At 40.6% G+C, this 20,418-nt stretch overlaps 1 protein-coding gene across 1 annotated transcript in view; it reads right to left on the bottom strand.

Annotated features, from left to right (window-relative positions):
- The window catches only part of CERS5 (ceramide synthase 5), a 659,392-nt gene that overhangs the window by 539,320 nt on the left and 99,654 nt on the right, over positions 1–20,418 (bottom strand). The window lies entirely within an intron of this gene.

Below are 20,418 nucleotides of genomic sequence, written 5' to 3'. Positions count from 1 at the left end.
TAAACATCCATTTCTGTGGTCCATTTGACAATGGGCATCATTTAATGGTGATAATAGAAGAATATTCCCCTTTTTCCATTGGCTGAGGATCTTTCATCCACCATACATGAACAAGCAATCAAAAAAACGTGATGGCATATTCGCAACATGGGGTTTCAGGTCAGTGTGTGGTGTAGTCCTTCAGTGCACACCAGTACAGTAAGGACTACATAAATGCACTATAAAACAACGCAATATAGTGTTTTGTGTTGTGGGGAGGTAATGTGTGATTAAGGTTTACAGCTTGCTGGGCTATCAACTGGTAGAGAGTAACAGCATTGGTATTTCCATCTACTAACCTATACATTTTTACAAATTGAAGCATAAAAGTGGGTGTGTAATAAGGTGCTTTTCCTTTTTATAAGTAAAGGCACTAACTGGACAATTAATTAGTGAGTGTATGTTGCATGCCTAAGGAATGGGATACTAGGTAAAGGTGAGTTAGGAGTTAGGCTCTGCCCTGAAACCACCCTTCGGGAGTTGAAGAATTGCATACTAAAAGAAAAGCAATGCTATTCACTGAAACACAGTTAAAAGTCACTCACGGTTCTGACTCAAATGTTTTAAAATCAATTAAAAAATTGCCAGTTACGGTTAGCAATGCCCACAACACAAGGCATAACTTCCATGACAACCAATGCTCCAAACACCACTTTGGCAATGGTACAGAACCAATCAAACAGAAATCAAAATAAAAAACACTGGTGAAAGTTACAGCATGTGTTGTGGAGGCTGCTGTCACCTTGAATTTCAGTGGTTTTCAGAGTTTGACCCAGTTTGAACTATAAAACAAAGCATAAAGTAGCATTATAGTTAGATCTGGTAACAATATTTTAATTTATATCAAAAACAACCTAAAAATTCACATAAAATACAAGGATTAAAGAGAAATTCTAGCCAGGCAAAAATGTACATTCAATTATAACGTTTTAAAGTCTAAATACCACTGAAATTCACTAGTTATACTTATCAGGACTATACCTTGCGCCCGCACCAGGTATATAGTGTCATCAATGAGGATATTTTGGATGTTGCAGTGATGGTATTAATGATGTTATGGAACATGTCATGAGTAATGCAATATGCGAGGTCACTGTGACAGAGATGGTTCATTGCGTCCAGGACTGAGGCTTGTGCACTCTTTCAAAGGAAGAAATATGTTTCAAAGTAAGAAAGTTAATGTTATTCATAAAAATCATATATCTCTTAATTTTTCTGTATGCGCCACAAGTATCAGGAACATCCCTCCCTATTAAGTGGGTGGCTTGCTCCATTTGTGGGTGAAAAGAAATGTGCCAGAAAGTCTTCAACACATGATTCTATCCGCGAACCCTTACTCAGATGGATAATGATTACTGAGGTTTCAACCAATCTAAAATGTTAACCCAGTCTAAATGTGCTACGTGCCTGCAAGCTATCTTGAACATCAGCACTACACGTGTTAGCACGCCATGTTATAAAACAATAAAATCAAACCTTGTATCGAGAGGTTCAAGGTCTCACATTATTGAACTTCTTTCTGGTACCCTCTATTTTTTCATTACTTCCGTACCACTTAACGTCACTGGATGCCAAAACCACAGTATTACAGGTTCCAGCAAACATATTAGTATGAATTGGTTTGTGATCTCAAATACACACACACACACAGTGGCCTCACGGGTGCTGTTATAATGTTCGCTGTAAAAACTGGAGCTACCACATAGACTGCACATGAACCCTGAGCATACCAATAAAACCAATGGAATGGTTCAATTTGTAACACTAACATGGTAACTTATCAAAAGCAGTTCATGCATAGTAATTAATACAAAGTCATATAGAAAATGTAAGATATGCAGCTTCAACAAACAAAGACATAAGTCTTAAAGGGAAGCCTCTGGCATTTCTTTTCTACGATTATATTTACTTGTCTTATTATTTTACAATAGAGACCCTCTCATTGTGTACCTTTGTTAACCCATTTATTCTTATGATGAGCCTCAGATAGTTGCTGAGTCAGCATGACGATGACTTAAAGCTAAAATATTTACCTCTATTACATGTCAGAAACACATGACTTATACACTTCAGTTGTCTATCTTAATAGGCCTTTTTTGTTGTTTCAGCACATACACACATTTTATATTTTCATCTAAATCACTGTGTAATCACTATGAGCACATAATTTGATTGGAGCTTTAAAGCACCAGGGCACTTTTGCTATAATGCAATTATTTTGATTAGTTACATTGTTCCAAGGTAACCATAGCAAACAATTGTTTTTGTTATAACATGATCTCAATACAGCATAATTTTGTAACGCACTCTCCATTTTCTTTAAATACCTTACGTTGTTGAATTTCTTGCTGGTTAGATGGATATCAAAGCTCTTTTAATGGGAGAAAAATATTTGCTAAATATTCTGTACTCTTTATACAAGGACATCCTTAAATTGCCAACTAGGTCATAAATAGTGCACTGAATTCCAATATAAAAACATCCCTTCAACCTCCACAGACGTTTTCGGAGTCTTTGGTTCAGGGAAGATTATCAATACCACTTTTTGCTGGAAAGACTGTTAAAATTACTAGGCAAGGTAGCTATTCTAACTAAGGTTGACTCAGCAATGTTCAGACCCTTAGTCGTTTAAAAAGCATGCACACGATCAATGTCGGCCAAAGGTTAGTTTGGCTGAAGGATTACATAATGGCAGTACAAGATACCCCAGGTTACTTAATGGCAAATGGCAGGGACCGGTCTTGCTGTTTCACCACCAGCTACTAAGTTCTGAACGCTAAGAAAAGACTATACACAAGAAAGCAAGCAAAAAAAGGCAACCAATTTCTCTGCCTTAAACATCATTCACTGATGAAGGACCAAACATGCTAATAAAATATTGATTTTACTGAAAGGGGGCAACAGTAATACATTAGTCACACAACTCATTTTGTTACAAAAGTCCTATGGCAATGGTGCTCAACACACTACAACATATTTGTTGCCACAAATGTGTACGTTTGCAACAAGGAAAATCCCTCCTAACTCAATTGTATACAAAGAAATAGCGGAGCATTTGAAGTAAATGTGATAGGTACCTAGTATATTGTGATCCAGGAAACGTAAAACAATAGCACAAGCAGTAAGGTCTAGCATATGTACAGAAACATTGACATTTGAAGAATTCAACAGTCAAGCTAAGAATAAATACTTTATTAAGCATCCCAAAGAAGACAACAGATCCATATAATTTCTTAAGAGACCAAACAGCAGCACAAATGTGTTGTTGATCTTGATCATATCAAGAATCCAGCCGATGTGTTAAGTCCCTCTCTTGGGGCTTCTTAGGCAGCTAAGCACAGATATGGGGACTGAAGTGAAGGAAAAAACGCCATTTAACTGACTAATGAAAGCAAGGTCCTTGGTTTGCGCCAGTATTGTTAAGTATACTTTACTGTGGACGTTTTATTTTGGCATGGTGATGGAATAGCTTCTTAGCACATCCACTCAAGCAATATTTTCGTTATATCGTTGAAGGACATTTGGAGATCTTTGTGGAAGAGATACTGGATTGTTAAAGCCGCTATTGGCATTGCATTGGATTGGAACTGGATATTGATAACTTCTCTCAGCAATATTGCATGATTTATGTGATGCCTTCGAGAAGTCCCAAGAGGGGAGGGAAAGACGTGTCGGCTGGATTCTTCGTATGAACAAGAACATCAACACATTTGTGCTGCTGCTTCTCTGTTTTAAGAAACTATATGGATCTGCTGATGTTGTCTCCTTTGAGATGCTTAGTAAAGTATTGATTCTTAGTTTGACTGTTATATTCTTCAAATTGTCAATGTTGCTGTGCACAAACTAGCCATTACTACTTGTGCTATTATTATACGTTTCCAGGATCACAATATACTAGGTACATATCACATTTACTACGAGTGCTCAGCTATTTCTCTGTATATAATATAAATATTGACAAACAGTTCCATAGGGCTCATGTGCTCTATTTAGGTCTCATCTGAGACAGGGCATGTGCTGCCGCTTGCAAGACTTTTTTTGATTACAAAGGGATTGGAGCGCGCCCCTTGTTTACCATTGCCTAGCTTCATCATCACTAATTGGATTGCTTCTCTGAGGTCAGTGCTTTCCTGTTTCACTTGCTCATTTTATATGTTGCCCTCCACTGGAGCGTGGCCAAGTACTGCTTCCTTGCCCAGTGCTTTTGGAGCTACTTTTCTTGTTGTGAAAAAACTCCATAAGAATACATGTGTTTTCACTGTCAATCATGTTGCTTGCCCCTTCTGCTGCCTGTCAAATTGTTAGCCCCCTCCTGCTCTGTCATGGTGCTTGCCCCCTCTTGTTGTCTGTGATGTTCCTTGCCTCCTTACCCAGACTGTCATGTTGCTTGTCACATCCCATCCTCTTTCCACTGCCAGTTATATTCCTTGCCCCCTTCTGCCCTCAGTTGTGTTGCTTGCCCACTCCCGCCTTTCTTCCACTGTCTGTGTTGGCCCCACCATAACAAAACAATAGCTCTATCTTGAGGTTAGTGGTGGCTGTGCCCTAGCACTTTTGGCAGCAAGGTAAGATGCAGGCTCTGACCACCCTTGTCATACATCAATCTGCCGTGTGCACTGGTGGGGGAGGGGCTCGGGCATGGAGGGTTCAGCCTCACCAGGGATGTGGAATTTATTAAAATATCTACTTATCCATGGGACAGGTTGCTTCATAAATCTAGTTGTTCTGTTAAAAAAAAAAAAAAAAATCTATTTGTCTGTTTGATGCCATGTAGTGCCGCGACAAATTAAGGTAGCAGTCTGGTTATGTAAGAGCTCCGATAATAGCCTCTTTGATTATGCCAGGGCTAAAACTATTGTAGGGCATGAATACTTTCCAATTTCAGTCCTTGCTATAGCAATTTTCTTATTTTGCCACCTTTCCACAGATATACATACTGGGCCTGGTTGAAGCAGTAAGCAATAATTCCAGGGCTGGAATGCCTTTAAGTCTGCAAACCTGCCAACTTTCATGTTTTAAGGGTTTTCACCAGCTCTTCTGTTTTCTTTTCCAATACTGAGCAAGACTGGTAATTTACTCCTGACAAGGGCAAAAGCAGAAGTTCTTCCAGAGTTGGGAAACAAGTGGCTGGAGTGAAAGTGAACTTGCAAGCACTCAACAGATTTTCACATTAGCAAATCTGCAGATGCATATTTCCTCATGCTAAGATACAGATCACAAATATTTTTTAGGAGTAAGATTTCCTGCTCTACTTCTGTAAGACCTTTTGAATTCATGAAAACCACTACTTCAAAGATATATACTATGGGTACCATCATCATCATCACTTTATTTAGGTAAAAACATACCATAGAGATACGATACAAAATGATCCATGAAATGAGATTAAGAATAATAAAATTTGGAGTCATACTCTAAAATCAGCAGTTTAAGACAAGGCAATACAATGACTAAAAATACCCATGAGTATAAAATGTAAAAGAGAGACATGCAACATCAACTGAATAATAAATACAAAAAGCTGATATCCATGCACTATATATCTCAGCTATAGTAGGCTAGACCTACTTCTGATATCTGTTGCTAAGATTTGTTCTTTAAAAACCCTATTCTAAAATGCCAAATGGATTCAAAAAATGTTGCCAGAGGGCACGCAATTTGTACAGATGAATCTGACTTGAGTACTCTCAGTGCAGATAAGCAGTTCCTAAAACCCATTTGTTTACATCGAGGGATAATCCAAAGAACCCTCTGTTTGCGATATGCACGGCATTGAAAAAGAACATGGGTAACAGTTTCTTCACTCTCACAGCCCATCGGACATAGCTTGGACCTATTGTTTGTATTGGACCATTTGTAAGTTAGTGTACGCAAAGGAAGAGATCCTATTCTAAATCTGGTATACAGGCCAAGTGCAAATGGAGAAAGTATTATATCCATGTAATGTTCAAACTCATGGTGGCATTTGATTTGTAAGAAGCTATCAGTCATAGAGGAGGGTGGAACTGCGGCCAATTGCAAAGTTTGAACACTGAGCCAGAATGCATCTTTCAAGATCTGTATAGCATTTTTAGGGATAGAAGAAGGATCCTTCCAATAGGTCCCCAAACCAAGATGAGAGAAGGACCGTTCTACATAATTCTAGAAGTAAAATTAGTGCCCACCAAGTTGGTCAGCCCGAGTCTATATGGAGTGAGAGCGTCTAATGACCATAGACTAATCCAAAACAACAATGGTCTAAGGGCTGCAATCTGATTAATTGGAAGGAGATTTAGGTCTATTCAAATAGGCAAGGAAGGAGTACTTGAAGGAACTCTTAACAACTTTAAAAAACAAGTTTTCCACCCTTGCCAAATCCTCCAGATTGCAATGGCCCCACAACTGAGCTCCATATAGAGCCCCCCCCCGCGCTTGAGACTTGTATATTTCAAGAGCAGGAGTCAAAGCAAATCTGGGGGATCTAGCAGCAAATCTCATAATACCACCCACCCTTTGTTTCAGACACAATGTTGATTTCTGGATATCAGCATGCCATTTATGTGAGTGTTCTAATTTTAAACGTAAATGATCAAAGGTACCCACTCTATCCAATGCCACACCCTCTAAACGAACAAGTCTCCTCATCTTGTGCTTTTTGTCTCCAAACACCATATATTTAGTTTTTAATGAATTGATTTCCAAACCGTGATCTTTACAAAAATCCATGAACCTCGCGAGCAAATTTGAGAGGCCTATGGCTGTTTGGGATATTAACAAGGTGTCGTCAGCAAATAGGAGACATGGAATCTTCTGCCCTCCCAATTTAGGGGCATCACTAGGGAATTCCAAAAGATAGGGGATACATGCGTTAATGAATAGAAGAAACAAGGTAGGGGCAAGTACACAACCTTGTCTCACGCCGCTATCTGTTGGAAACTCTGGGGTTAATTCACCATCCGGTCCCAACATATTCTGGCTCGATTGCCAGTATAGATGTCTCTGATTATATTAAGCAAAGAGCAGGGGACCCCTACACTGCTCATAACTTCCCACAGTTTATGACTTGGGACAAGGTCAAAAGCGGATTTCAGGTCTACAAATGCCACAAAAAGATGGCCCGCATCCACATCAACAGTTTTCCATTTTATGGAAATGAAATGGAACGGAAGACCTGATCGATGGTGCTAACCTTGTCTCTGAACCCTGCCTAGAGATGACTTAATATTTGATTCTTCTCTATCTATTTCTTCAGCCTGCTTCATAGTTGATAACAGAATATTTTTTGTAAGTTGTCTAGGAGGCTGATTGGTCTGTAGTTCCCTGGTAAACCTCTCTCCCCTTTCTTAGATATCGGCACAATAATTGCCTCCTTCCATGAGCCAGGATAGGACCCGTTGGTCAAGATGGCATTGGAGATCCTATTTACGTACATGATTCAGTTGTTCAAGTCTGCTTTATACATGTCTGAAGGGATCCCATCAGGCCCTGGAGCCTTCCCTGATTTGTTGAGCAGAGATTGCCAGCTCAGATTCTTTACAGGTACACTTTTACGACTTTCTTTAAGAATTGGGTCCCTAATTAAGTCTGGTTTAACCAAGACATTTTGTTTTTATTAAACTTGTATTCCTCTCTCGTCTGGGCTTTACATTGAGTGATCACATTCTGTTCTTTCACAAGGCACATATTGTCACCTAAAGTAGTTAAGTGCAGTTCCAGGAACTACAGTGGCAATCAGTGGCGTAACAAAACTGTAGGGGGCCCCCAGCAAAGAACATGAAGCCATCCCCTCCAGACTCACTCAGGGCAGGTGCTGTGCTTAGAGGGCCCCACTGGAGGCTTACACGATTTCCCAAAAAAGACAAGACAGCCACAGAGGAGAAATAAACTAAAAGGGTCACCCAAATATATCAAAAGTGTTCAAACAGTCATAGTGTAATAAGGATGTTAGGCTGGCCTGAATCATGGTCATAACTGTAAAAAGGAGAGAATATTAACACATACAATTATCATATAAACCTTTGTTAGAAATAAACTTCTGCATTCAGCTGTAATGCTCACAACAGCGGAGGGCACCATAAAAAATGTAATTTGTAATAAATATGGTCATGACACCATATTGTTAGACCCTAGAGGGAATACCCCATGGAAAAAAACGGGAGAAAGTAATGCAGTGTAACCATGTACTTAGACTCTAAATGTCGATTTTAAGGCTAGCAGGCCTACTGCAATGATATTACAAACAAGGCCTTTAAAACAAAACTTCTCCCAGCTGTAAAACAAAAGTTCTAGCCATGAGAAAGCTTAAGACACTGAATGATGGGAGGGGTTTATATTTTGGGGTCTCCACTAAACTTGTGTGGGGACCCAGAGATGATGTCGACAGAAAGAGCATTTGAAGGTGGTCCTATTGTCCTCAGACCACCACAGGCTGAGTTATGAGCAAAAAAGGTTTTCTAAAAGTAATGCCATGCAAAGAATTATGTGGCGAGTTTTTGTGCCGCAAATATTATAGTATGTTCACAGCAATGCTCCTAGAGGACACCAAGATGCAAATAAATTTTGTAAGAAACATGGTCATGTAACTATATATATTAGCCCCTATAAGACATAACCACACAAAAAGAAAATGGTAATAAATAATGCAGTATAACCATATATTTAGCCCCTACAGGGGTAGTGCATTACACATTTTCAGGGGTAGCAGGCCTATCACAATATTACAAACATAAGCTATTCCCAGCTATAAAACAGAAGTCCCAGCCATGACAACACTTAAAGAGACACTGAATTGTTGAAGAGGTTATTTTGGAGTCCCCACTAACCTAGTGTGGGGATCCAGATATGACCTACACAGAGAGAGGGCATTGTGCTGAACGTTTTGATGGTGGCCCCATTGTCCAAGGACCACCACAGGCTGAGTTTTGAGCAAAATTGTTTCGTAAAATAATGCCCTGCAAAGCATTATGGGGTGAGTTTCCCCGAGTGCAGTGAATACTGTAGCATCACTGAGGATTTCTGTTTTAGTAAAGCCTTTACCGATTTCAAACGTTTTAAACAGAGAGCCACAAAAAATGACTGAATAGGTAACTGAACAATGTAACCAGCGCTCTAATACTGCCGATCAAGTTCACGCTTTTGTTCCTGTTTGCGCTATGAACGCCATGGCCACCATGCAGCACAAAGGAGCGAGAGAAAAAAATAGTTTGTTCACACAGAAGTATATCGGCAATCGTGCAATGATCCATGTAAAAGGGGCAGTCTGCCAGGTGTGACAAAAACAGCCTCAAGGCAGGACAAACGTAAAGCATTTACTAATGACTTAAAGTGATTTTTGAAAGGCAAGCCCAGGAACGAATTAAAGTGTTGGGCGTGGTTAAAAGCCCACAATACTTACAACAGGTCAAAGCACTTGCGCGCTTGACCTAATAAATGGTCTATGACCTATAAAATTACAGTCCTGTTCTGTTTCTGGACTATGAGAAAAAATAAACTCAAATGATCCATGATGTGTTTGACTGCCGTCCAAAATACATTTCAATTAATGGTGAGCCAACAGTCATTACCCCTTAGACCTCAATCAAACTTTGTATTTTAGTATGTGGCCAGCCATAGTTTACCTCACCAGTCAAGAAAAGCTTTGCAGATAGCATGCGGTCAGTGTCCCACTGCCTCTCCTCTCCAGTGTAATCAGGATACTTGAAATTAAAAATAAAAATAAAATCCATCGGCCCTATTCCTACCACAAGCATTCTTTGCTGAAACATTAAATCTGAAAATGATTCCTACCCACAAGCAGAGCTTTAAATGGAAATGTCGAAGTGCATATACTCATTTGTCTGAGTACCTGTTTGCTCTTCAGAAGTGCCAGTTCTCTTCCACTAAATGTATCGCAGCAGTGCTGAGAAGTGCAGGTACTTCCAAATTATATGAGTGTAGGTACTCGGTACCCGACAGTACCTACCCATTTAAAACACTGCCCACAAATTAAGTACAGTAGCATTCCTTCTGTGCACTGACTTCCTCCTTGTCTAAGTGAGTGCTACCCGTTAGGTAGAGGAGGCTGAATAGGGGCAGCTGCATGCCTTTTCAGAAGGGAGCAGGTCATTTCACAGAAAGTCTAGGTACAGCAGCTAGAAGCACGGCTGGGGCCTGCGCGCTGCCTAACGTGCGGGGTCAGCCTGTTTGGAACATGTGGGAATGCAACTGCACAACCCATGTGGGGCTTAGCTAGACGACCACATTTTTACTGTAAACTCAAAACAAGCCCCGCTTCGTCTCAACAATCTATTTAACTGCTGCAAGATCGAGCTGCTATGGAGGATACTTAATACGAAAAGCAAGTTCAAGCTTGTGACTTTTCACAAGGCTTCTGAAGCGTTTTACAGTTGTTTTCACAAGTGACTGTAAACAAGGCAAAAAAACACCTAAAGAAATCCTTACACCGATGAGTGAACTAGCTGCCCAAGAAGGCTCACATGCTATAGAATACACCCATTCACCGAGTGCTGGGTAAAGCAACAAGATCTTCCAGTTGGGTTTGGTACTCAACTTTGTTTGTCATACATTTCCACCTCTAAACAAATACACAGGCATGCAATGTCTGCCGAATATAGGTTTTTAGCGTGCTTCAAACTTTTCTATGTGTAATTGGTCTTCATTCAGAACATCTTAACTATCACAAAGTAAGGTGGTCAGATTGAAAATCGATCAGCCTTGTGTGCAGGGCCACTATATCCAGTTTGCCCCTAGAGTCAAGATATTCTTTTCCATGTCCATTACAGTCGCTCATCCTGTTTCCACCCACTATCTGGAAACACACCTTTTCCACAAAAGTAACCCTCTCTCCGTAGGATTACTTCCTTTCACAAACCATGTGTACACGGTCTCCTGGGCCGACCAAATGTGTAAACCTCTTGTGCACGGCAATGTCACTAACAATTGCACAGCAGCACTAACTCAAAACATAATATTTAGATGTCCATGTTGAAAGATTACTTGCATATGTACTGCATTTACCCAAAAACCACCACTCAGCCAGACAAACCGAGTCTTAGACTGCCATCCAGGTATACAGAAAATCTGCTACAAAAAATATAAAACTGAGTGAAGATGGGCTCACAGACTATACGACCAGGATTATATTTATAAACTAGGCCCAATACCACCTGCAAGGACTTGCACGAATCACCAAAAGCTCACACAATTAAGTATGCACAATTCCCCCTTTACACATCTTTCCAATCAGCCCTTATTATCTTTAACCTAGAGTCGAAATGCTGATCTTCATTGAGAAGATGAGGTCCTAGAGGTCACTCACGACTACCACTAGTAAAGTGGTTCTCCTGTCACTGCAAAAAAACTTCCAGGTACCAATAAGTAAAGAATCGATTGACAGCCAGAAAGATGCCGTAGACTCCAATTCATTCAACACTAAAAGCCCTGCACAGGCTTCCAGTCATCTAACTGGTTGCTTCAAGACCCACTTCATAATGCACAAATACATAATTGGCAGTTCAAATATTTGTTTCAAAAGGGTATTACCAAAAGGTTTAAAAGATCAAACATGATAATGGCAAATATTTTCTCCTGGAGATTACACAATTCTGAGCATTACAGGATCATTAAGAAAACCGGCACTGCAACATGACAATAATGTAGTTCGGGGTCATTCATGAGTTTTGAAAATCCAGTGTTTAGAGTTACTTTCAATAGGAATGTTGCACTTGTAAATAGTTCTATTAGCTCAAAAACAAAACAGGCTAAAAAGGTAATCTCTTCCTCACAAGAAATTGGAATGATGCAGCAACTACAGGATCTTTTACCAGGTAAACACCAGCCGGTGACACGGCGACCCAGCCGGCGTTACTCAGATTGCGCATGTGCATACATAACTGAAAATCTTGGCAACAGTGAGGGGGTATTCTAGCACTTGACAATAATCGGGATGATAGAGTTAAGAGACAGAATTGTGTAATTCACATTTGCAACGGACTTTGACAGTGCATCCTCTCGGTACACAGAAGGGCCCCTTCAGACCTGACGTTCTAGAGGAGTTGACACACCTACCTGGAACCGCTGACAATCACAGTTTCACCCTTCTTTTATCTCCAATTACAATGATATGGTAGGAGAACTTTGAACTGAAATAGGAGCTGGGGGTGGTTTTACATCGTTTGAAACTTTTTTCCATTCCGCTACTTCTTTATATCAATCACCAAAGTACACATGTAAAGGCAGACATTCCTTCTCACTTGGAAGCGCCGTTTCGCTTGCCATATTTTGAGTACAGTCTGCAGTACAAAGAAAAAGGTAGCTGATCGCATCAATTTTATATGAAAAGCACTTTAGAAATAATGTTTATGTATTCCATTCACTGAGGAGAAAGTGTTTCCTGAGCAGCTGTTTCTTCTTCTGCAAGTCACCCTTACACTTTACACAGACATTAAGTAACAAATTCTGGGTCATTTGTTGAAAGGATTGAACGCAGATATGAAGAACAGCTTCTGTCCGCCTATACACTTAAGTATCAAAAACTGACAGAACATAGCGTCCAACTAAAAAGAAAAAAAAAAAAGTAGCTACTACCAAGTTAAACTTAAGTAAAGAACCTCCTTCGGTACAATGTAAAACCGGACCTATAACTTGAGATTTTGTATTTGTAATTCTAAGGCAAGGTTATATATTACGTTAGATGTGAATTGGATTTATTTTCTGCAATGCAGTATCGGCATGTGTGTGTGTGCCAGCAACTATACAAAATTATAATTAAACTTTAAACTCCCCTCTCCTCCACCCACACATTCAAAAAACTACTTTGGCCCACATACCGAGTTGGTCGACCTCTGATAACGATTTACAGACAAACCAAGAGTGGACGCCGTAGGTACTAAAGCTTCTCATACCATTATTTTAAAATAGACGTAGTGAACATAGAGGTAGCGGGGACTTAATGTGGTTTTGGTGTAAACGACTGAGTGAAATTGAGACACCTCAGCTTTTTTTTTTTACAGCTATTTAAGGTAAAACGCACAATACATTACTAGCAAATAATAGATGTATTCTGACACCTTTATATAACGACAATTATTAAATTCCACATCTATCCTTAATATCTTATCAAGAGTTTTTTCAGTACGCCATTAACTCAATAAATCTACATAAAAACCTTCTTGCAAAATATGCAAAATAATTTCACTTGTACAAAGAAAAACTTACTAATATTTTCTAGCAGGTAACTATCTCGCCATTTGGTTTGGTTAGACTGATAGTCACATGCTGTCCCCTACTTTGACATTGGCTAAATTAACATTTTCACACAATTGGTATAATGAAGTGTATGTATTTCAAAGTTGTATGCAGAAAGTCTTTCTTACATTTATGGCATAATAGGACACTGACACCTCAAATGACTCACATAGGATCAGGCTGACTCGGGATCAGTGGAAGAAATACTGTACTACCAATTCACAGTTCCCGTGATCCTGAGTACCCTTTTGGTACAGATCACTATAGCCTCAAAATACCTCACCAGCAAAATCTGCTCTTCTGCCCAAAAACATTATTAAGATGCTGCAAAAACAAGCATGAGCAAAGCAAATATGTCTCCTCTATGTAAGAAACAATGGTTTCGGCGGAGTGGAATGGCGAGACATGGAGTGACATGGAGTGGCATGGTGTGGCATAGTGTGGAATGGAGTGAAGTGATACTGGCTATGGGGGGGGGGGGTAAGTGACTCTGGGTGGTGTATAGTGGCACTGGCGGTGTGGAATAGTATTGTGTGGTGTGGCACTGTTGTGTGAAATGGCATGGTATGGAGTGGAGTGGCATTGTAGGAAGTGGAATGACTGTGTGGCTTTGAGTAGAATTCTGAAGTATGGAAAGTTGCCCAAGTTGCCAATTAATTGCATTATAGCGCTTCAAAGCCTCAAGCCATATAAATGCATTTTAAAGGTAATATACCAATTACAAATTATCTCGACCTGCGATCTATGTAAACATCTGATGCCTTTGATTTGATGCAGGAGCCTTGTTAATATGTACAACACACTGCAAGAACCGGTTTGTTTACAAATAAATGTATTTTAGACTGGGAGGGGCTAGTGAGTGAGGGAGAAAACTTTACACTGAAGTTAAATGGGATAGTGTCAGGTGTGGGCAGTGTTGTGGAGCTACAAACATTAAAAGCCTTTTCCAAACATGAGTAACAGACAAGTTCAGTACTCAATCAAGCTAAAGGATGACAGTGAAAAACAATCACCTTGTTGTGAGAAAAGGCAAACAGAACGGACTGTTCGGCGTTTAAACAAAGCTATTCCAGGGTAGATAATTAGGTCGCTCTATGACAACTCTCTCAGACGTCAGGGTTGGGGGTGGAGGGGGCGGGCAGGAGAAGCAACACAGAGGAGTGGTTGGGGTGAAGTAAAGCAACACAGACATGGGATAGGTGGGAGTGTGGAGAAGCAACATGGAAAAGGAGTGGGTGGGATGTAAACAAAAAAGTCTCTCAATCACAGCTCGAACAGTGGATGTACACTAATTAAGATGAATCACTGTGCATGGTCTATGTTCCACAGAAAGAAAAGGAAGTGACGCCCAGCACGCACTGGCCAATTAAGCGGCAGCAATGAAAAGTAACAATGATGCCAACAAATGCTAAGCAATGGGTGTGCTCCAAGCCCTTCATAGTAAACAATAGCCCTTTGCAGCGACAGGCCATGTGCTATAGGCAGGCGAGACCTAAAAACACAATACAACTCAAAAAAGGAACTCTGCTTCATGATTACAACCACACTACGGAATGAAAACCTGAAACCAACAATTACATTTTTACTGATGGCAAAAATGTTACACCAGTAATTCGCAAAAGTGTAACCAAAAGTTGATAAGCAGAGGATAAAATAATTAGAGGAAGGAAAGAGCTAAAAATAAATAATAAAGAGGAAAATGATAATCTCACGAGAACCCGATTCAAACCAGGAAAGGGCAACTCAGTTTACATTAACTGAATTGCATAGGCCCCATTAAATGAACCGCTTGCAATTTGTGCATACGGGGAACTTTCTAAAGAGCTGCCACCTCAGACAGTCTACTAAGTATTGGGATAAGTAAAAAAATGTCCAAAATCCAATGTACTGCATAATATACATTTGAAAGGAAATATCTGTTGAAAACAAAGAAACGATGTGTCCATTCCTGTTCTGTTCAGTATGCCAACCTTGAAGTCTGTGCTAAGGTAAACGGCTCCTAAGCCGTACTGCTATAGACCCAGGGAGATGAATCTTCTCAAATAGTCGAGCTGCTTGGCAGGCTGTTATTGAAAGAAAAAAAAAAAAGATCACAAACGAAGTGCAGGAAGAAGCCTCTCTTTCTCTTTTTCAGCTCCAACAACTCCAGTGTCTATCATTACCTGGATTTTCTATTCTGCGAGGGAAACAGAACCAAACACTAAAGAACTACAATCTCCACGAAATCCTATTGGGCACTGGTGTTTCAGATTATTCGAAGGAGCCAGAAAGCATCTCAAAGAGAAGCCATGGAAAAACCTGAGACCAGCTGTATTTTGGGAAAAAATATCGAAGAACTGTACAGCTAGCAGCCATCAAGGCTGTAGGACATTTGAGGCTTATGAGTGCAATGGATCCTTATACTTGCTCTCCTTGTTGAAAGAGGCCGATAATGGATTAACTTCTGCACATTTAACACAACCAAACTCTATTCTGAGTTAGCCAGTGGATTACCCTTAATCAAAAGGCTTAGTTTTATTTTTCCTGCTTAATTGTCAGCATTTTAACAGAAAACAAAACTGAGGAAGAAATCTGTACTAGGCGGTAAGATAATGGATCCAAAGTAACTGAAGATTTGGCTGGTGATCTGTGCTGTAAACACCTCAAACATAAACTATGTACTTTAGGCACCAAAATGCCAATGCTACGTTTTCTTATAGCCTTGTAAGAAACAGTGAAATATGGGAACATCATCCACTTAACATATCATGTAATGAAAACTGACTCACAAGACTCGAGGATGGCAAAGTGGAATAACCTAGTAAAACTTAGAAATTAGGATAAAAGACAATCTGAGTGGTGCTCTTAACCCTTTAGCTCCTGGACCTCCCCACGCCCTCAGTGCTGAGCCCTTTTTTGGCTATTTGGTGTAGTTTGCGCTTAGGCCTTCATAACGTTTTGTCCATATAAGCTATATCCACACCAAATTTGCATTCTTTTTTTCAACATCCTAGAGATTCTAAAAGTACCTAGAGCTTGTGGGTTTCCCTGGAGGAGACCAAGAAATTAGCCAAAATCAAGCTAAAATGACATATTTGTCAGAAAAACGAGGGGAAAAAAATGGCTGCAGTGTTTTGTCCCCTGACAATCAACAAGGGGATTGCGGAGCTAAAATCACCATCTTCCCAGCTTTCAGGAAGGCAGACTTGAATCAGAAAACCACATTTTTTAGCACAATTTTGGCATTTTACTGGGACAAACCCCATTTTTACTTTTTTGTGATTTCAGCCTCCTACCAGTTAGTGACAGAAATGGGTGTGAAATCAATGCTGGATCCCGGACAGCTAAACATTTCTGAAAAGTAGACAAAAATCTGAGTTCACAAAGGGTAATTTGTGTAGATTGTACAAGGTTTTCCAACAGAAAGTAACAGCTGAAATTAAAAAAAAAGTATTGAAATTGAGGTGAAAAAAGCTATTTCTGTCCACGTTTTCTTCTATAACTTTTTCCAGCTAAGGCAGATTTTTGAAAGCAATATACTGTTTCGTCTTGCTGGACTCTTCTGGTTGTGGGGATATATAAGGCTTGTAGGTTCATCAAGAACCCTAGGTACCCAGAGCCAACAAGCTGCGCCTTGCAATGGGTTTTCATTGTATACCGGGAATACAGCAATTCATTTGGTGAAATATAAAGACTGAAAAAGAGTTATTAAGGAAACTTTCGTATTTCCAAAATGGGCACAAGATAAGGTGTTGAGAAGAAGTGGTTATTTGTACATCTCTGAATTCCTGTGTCCCCATACTAGCATGCGAAATACAGGGCATTTTTTCCAAATAGACCCCCTTTTGTTTTTTTTTGTTTTTTACACACTGTCTTACAATTGGAAGGAAAAAATATAGAGAAAGACAAGGGGCAATAACACTTGCTCTTCTATTCGGTGTTCCCCAAGTCTCCCGATAAAATTGGTACCTCACTTGTGCAGATAGTCCTAGTGCCCACGACAGGAAACGTAACATGGACACATCACATTTGTACATTGAAATCTGCCGTGTTTTTTGGAAAGTGCCTAGCTGTGGACTTTGGCCTCTAGCTCAGCCGGCACCTAGGGAAACCTACCAAACCTGTGCATTTTTTAAAACTAGACATCTAGGGGAATCCACAATGGGGTGACTTGTGGGGCTCTCACCAGGTTCTGTTACCCAGAATCCTTTGCAAACCTCAAAATTTGGCACAAAAAAACAAAACAAAAAAAACTTTACCCCCAGATTTCGGCGCTGCAAAGTTCTGGAATCTGAGAGGAGCCACAAACTTCCTTCCACCCAGAATTCCCCCAGGTTTCTCGATAAAAATAGTACCTCACATGTGTCGGTAGACCTTGTGCCCGTGACAGGAAATGCCCCAAAACACAACATGGACACATCACATTTTTCTTATGAAAACTGACCTGTTTTTTTGTAAAGTGGCTAGCTGGGGATTTTGGCCTTTAGCTCATCTGGCACCTAGCAAACTTGAACGTTTCTGAAAACTAGACACCCTGGGGAACCCAGGTTGGGGTAACGTGTGGCACTCTCACCAGGTTATGTTACCCAGAATCCTTTGCAAGCCTCAAAATTTGTCAAACACACTTTTTCAGCACATTTCGGTGATAGAAAGTTCAGGAATATGAGAGGAGCCACAAGTTTCCTTCCACCCAACAATCCCCCAAGTCTCCCGATAAAAATAGTACCTCACTTGATTGGGTGGGCCTAGTGCCCGTGTCAGGAGTGGATCACACAACGGTCAAAGTTAGTCCTTACATGAGGGCAACTGTTGACCCTGGGGTGATCCATTCCTGACGCAGGCACGAGATATGGGCAAACAAGTGGGGTAGCGTTTTTATCAGGGCAGGTCGGGAAACACTGGGTGGTAGGAATTTTGTGGATCCCAGCATATTACTGTAGTTTGTGTGACAGAAATGCAAGACAAAGTTCAACATTTCACCTTCGTAGGGTATTCTGGATAAGAAAACTTTGGGGAATACACACAAGACCACACCTCTGTAAACTCCCAGGGTGTCTAGTTTCCAGAAACGTCTGGGTTTGGTAGGTTTCCTTAAGTGGCCGCTGAGCTCAGGATCACAAACGGGGTGCCTGCCTTACAAAACCAGGTTGTTTTGCAATAGATAATTCTGAGGTCTCCACAATACGATTTGGGCAGTGGAATTTGGGGCTGAACTACATTGGGGAGGTCCCAAGAGAGCACTCTCTGTGCTTGCTGCGTATGCACCTGCTCTGAGTTGGGTTTACACGCTATTGTCCCGCTGCACAAACTGTGCTTGCGAAGGGACAGCAGGACTGTCCTCATCACCTACCTCAGAATCACTAGAAGAGTTGTCGTCGGATGGGACTCATTAACTGAAAAATGACTCCCAGTCTGCGCCATTGTCCTATCCCTCAGATGCTGTCTCAGTCTCTGTTCCTACGTCAAAACTGTCCTATATAATCCGAGTTAGGGATGGAGCAGCAGTCATCCAACGAGAAGCCATCTCTTCTACTGGCTAAACTGTCGCTCTAAAACACTAGCCTACGTAGACAATCGCAAAATTGCTGGGGTGGGGTAGGGTGGGGTGTGGTGTGGTTTGGTGTGGCGTGGTGTGTGTGTGAGAGGCGTGCACTAGTGAAGGTCACCTTACCTTCGCTTCTTCCCTCAATCAGCACGTTATCTCACAACACTCAAAAAAAAAAGACACTATTACTTCACCTTGTCACATACCAATTGTCACAGTCTTCAGTGCCTCTAGCGCCCAGTCCGACAATCATTATTGGTACTCCCACTCCCATGACCTCCTCCTCGGATTCCCTCACTACCACCCAGCAAAAGTGCCCTTCATCTCTCCATAGCCCCCCTTGCACATACATTTCATTTGTATTACAGCGCATTTAATGGCTGGCTTTACTAATCCACTCAGCTATTCACATAAAATACAGATTTGACCTTTGTAGTAGGCATATAAATCTTCTGCACTACTTTATGGCAACATAACTGTCACTAGACAACAGTTAAATCCTTTTCTAGCAGAAGCATAACCACAAGAGTTAGCTTGACTTTTTTTATTGCCGTCTAAAAAGCTACAGTTGAAACGCGTCAGTTGGAGTATGTGCATTGCTTTGAAGATGCAAGCTGCAAGAGAACTGGTGGCAAATATATATATAAAAATATATAAAGAGATCATTTTTTCAGAGGAGGCTGAAACCCCCCACCCCACCCAGGATGTGACTGACATTCATGACAGTTGAGAACTGGACCCTCCTGGATTTCTACTAGTCTCTATTTTGGCAGCCCTTCAAGGCCAAAGCAAGACGCAACCTTCCTATCTCATTCTGCAAAGCCAGTGGGACACAAGTAGATTGAGCCTGGTGTGGAATGTGCCTTCGCTCAATTTGAGGATGCTTTTTGGCTATTTAAGGAACCATAGGTTTTTATAACAGGATGGACTAATTTATCTCCCTGGACTAACCTGCAGTCTTACTAATGAATAGCCATTTGATATTGAGGACCTCGACACATAGGGCAAGCTTGATGTTAAAGCAACCATCAGTGACATTGGTCAACATTAAAAACTCCTAAGTTGGAGCAAACAGCCACGTGGAACAGTCCCTCAACATCAAACACATCACAGTCAAAGCACTTAGCAGGTAACAGATGTGGCAACAGTCCACTGAGGAATCACTCACAGTGCCAAACGGTTGTCAACAAAATCCATTATCAGCTTCTTGCCCAAAAGAACTCTGCTTGACACAAAGCAAGTGCCATCTATAACTTCAACCTCCTAGACAGTATTTTCCGACAAGCCAGTAAGCTAGTTTGGAAGGCAAACTACAATTTGTGTGTTCATTGTTCAAGGCTTTTGGCCAACACAAGAAAAACTATTGTCACAGAGATACAGCAATGTATCAGAGAAAAGCTGAGGGAAGAAACCTGTTTAAATATGTTCCTACCTCAATCAAAAAATAGACACAAAGAGGTGACAAATGCTAAGCCATGAAAATTATTCTGCTTCAGAAAAGATGAAAAATAACCTTAACATGACAAGTGTTTTGACTGATTTATGATCCGCTTAATTTAACAAAGCCAAGGAATAATTTTACCCAGTAGACCCTGCTCTGCATCCTGTGATGGTACAGGTGAAGTATAAAA

This window comes from Pleurodeles waltl, chromosome 4_2 (genome assembly GCF_031143425.1).
Source record: "Pleurodeles waltl isolate 20211129_DDA chromosome 4_2, aPleWal1.hap1.20221129, whole genome shotgun sequence".
Taxonomy (NCBI): Eukaryota; Metazoa; Chordata; class Amphibia; order Caudata; family Salamandridae; genus Pleurodeles; species Pleurodeles waltl.
The sequence above is the reverse complement of the archived record's forward strand: the minus strand, read 5'-3'. Positions and strand labels throughout refer to the sequence as shown.